The sequence below is a fragment of the Triticum aestivum genome, chromosome 1A (genome assembly GCF_018294505.1).
Source record: "Triticum aestivum cultivar Chinese Spring chromosome 1A, IWGSC CS RefSeq v2.1, whole genome shotgun sequence".
Lineage (NCBI taxonomy): Eukaryota > Viridiplantae > Streptophyta > Magnoliopsida > Poales > Poaceae > Triticum > Triticum aestivum.
Window position 1 is genome coordinate 70,869,727 of NC_057794.1, and position 2,891 is coordinate 70,872,617.

Consider the following 2,891-nt stretch of genomic DNA (forward strand, 5'->3'; position numbering starts at 1 on the left):
TGTCAACATAGAACAACAGGAGTGTCGTGTGATTTTATGTGATTTTTCTGGGTTCGTTTGGACATTTTTATGCATTAACTGAGTTTTCAATGCATTTTATGTGCATAATTCAAACTTGAACTACATGCACATGCTCCAGTGCATATAAATTGGTTGAAAAATCAAATCTGTGTCCTTGGGTGCATGCTTAGGTCCCATGCAAGAAATGGGAATGAATTTCAAACACCGGGGCACCGTTGATTGCTGGCAAAACATTGAGATGCCTGGTTTTTAAATTCTATTAAATCCAAAACTCGTCTGAAATTCATGAAACTTGGCATGCTATCATGGAGCGGCATCAACATGCCGTGGTACAAATTTTGTCCCATTTGGGGCAAGTTTGGGTATATGCTTCTCACAAACCGGAGCTTCTCACGGCAAGCATGATGGTTTTCGGTATGGAACATCCCACCTTTGTGAACGAAACGATATCCATTGCCTGTTATTGCTTTCAAAATTTTCTCTCGTGTCAACATATAAAAAGAGGAGTGTTGTGTGATTTTTTGTGATTTTTCGGGGTTCGTTTGGACATTTTTATGCATTAACTGAGTTTTCAATGCATTTTATGTGCGTAATTAAAATTTGAACTAGATGCACATGCTCAAGTGCATATAAATTGGTTGAAATAAAATTTGTGTCCTTGGGTGCATGCTTAGATCCCATGCAAGAAATGGGAATGGATTTCAAACATCGGGGCACTGTTGATTGCCGGCAAAACATTGTGATGCCTGGTTTCTAAATTCTAGTAAATCCAAAACTCGTCTGAAATTCATGAAACTTGGCATGCTGTCATGGAGCGGCATCAACATGCCGTGGTACAAATTTTGTCCCATTTGGGGTAGGTTTGGGTATATGCTTCTCACAAACCGGAGCTTCTCACAACAAGCATGATAGTTTTCGGTAGGGAACGTCCCATCTTTGTGGACGAAACGATATCCATTGCCTCTTATTGCTTTCAAATTTATTCTCGTGTCAACATAGAACAACAGAAGTTTTGTGTGATTTTTTGTGATTTTTTGGGGTTCGTTTGGACATTTTTATTCATTAACTGAGTTTTCAATGCATTTTATGCGCATAATTAAAATTTGAACTACATGCACATGCTCCATTGCATATAAATTGGTTGAAAAATCAAATCTATGTCCTAGGGTGCATGCTTAGGTCCCATGCAAGATATGGGAATGAATTTCAAACACCGGGGCACCGTTGATTGCTGGCAAAACATTGAGATGCCTGGTTTTTAAATTCTAGTAAATCCAAAACTCGTCTGAAATTCATGAAACTTGGCATGCTATCATGGTGCGGCATCAACATGTTGTGGTACAAATTTTTTGGGGTTCGTTTGGACATTTTTATGCACTAATTGAGTTTTCAATGCATTTTATGTGCATAATTCAAACTTGAACTACATGGACATGCTCCAGTGCATATAAATTGGTTGAAAAATCAAATATGTGTCCTTGGGTGCATGCTTAGGTCCCATACAAGAAATGAGAATGAATTTCAAACACCCGGGCACCGTTGATTGCTGGCAAAACATTGAGATGCCTGGTTTTTAAATTCTAGTAAATCCAAAACTCGTCTGGAATTCATGAAACTTGGCAGGCTTTCATGGAGCGGCATCAACATGTCGTGGTACAAATTTTGTCCCATTTGGGGCAAGTTTGGGTATATGCTTCTCACAAACCGGAGCTTCTCACAACAAGCATGATGTTTTTCGGTAGGGAATGTCCCACCTTTGTGGAAGAAACGATATCCATTGCCTCTTATTGCTTTCAAAAAAATTCTCTTGTCAACATAGAACAACAGGAGTGTCGTGTGATTTTATGTGATTTTTCTGGGTTCGTTTGGACATTTTTATGCATTAACTGAGTTTTCAATGCATTTTATGTGCATAATTCAAACTTGAACTACATGCACATGCTCCAGTGCATATAAATTGGTTGAAAAATCAAATCTGTGTCCTTGGGTGCATGCTTAGGTCCCATGCAAGAAATGGGAATGAATTTCAAACACCGGGGCACCGTTGATTGCTGGCAAAACATTGAGATGCCTGGTTTTTAAATTCTATTAAATCCAAAACTCGTCTGAAATTCATGAAACTTGGCATGCTATCATGGAGCGGCATCAACATGCCGTGGTACAAATTTTGTCCCATTTGGGGCAAGTTTGGGTATATGCTTCTCACAAACCGGAGCTTCTCACGGCAAGCATGATGGTTTTCGGTATGGAACATCCCACCTTTGTGAACGAAACGATATCCATTGCCTGTTATTGCTTTCAAAATTTTCTCTCGTGTCAACATAGAAAAAGAGGAGTGTTGTGTGATTTTTTGTGATTTTTCGGGGTTCGTTTTTTGACATTTTTATGCATTAACTGAGTTTTCAATGCATTTTATGTGCGTAATTAAAATTTGAACTAGATGCACATGCTCAAGTGCATATAAATTGGTTGAAATAAAATTTGTGTCCTTGGGTGCATGCTTAGATCCCATGCAAGAAATGGGAATGAATTTCAAACACCGGGGCACCGTTGATTGCCGGCAAAACATTGAGATGCCTGGTTTCTAAATTCTAGTAAATCCAAAACTCGTCTGAAATTCATGAAACTTGGCATGCTATCATGGAGCGGCATCAACATGCCGTGGTACAAATTTTGTCCCATTAGGGGCAGGTTTGGGTATATGCTTCTCACAAACCGGAGCTTCTCACAACAAGCATGATAGTTTTCGGTAGGGAACGTCCCATCTTTGTGGACGAAACGATATCCATTGCCTCTTATTGCTTTCAAATTTATTCTCGTGTCAACATAGAACAACAGAAGTTTTGTGTGATTTTTTGTGATTTTTTGGA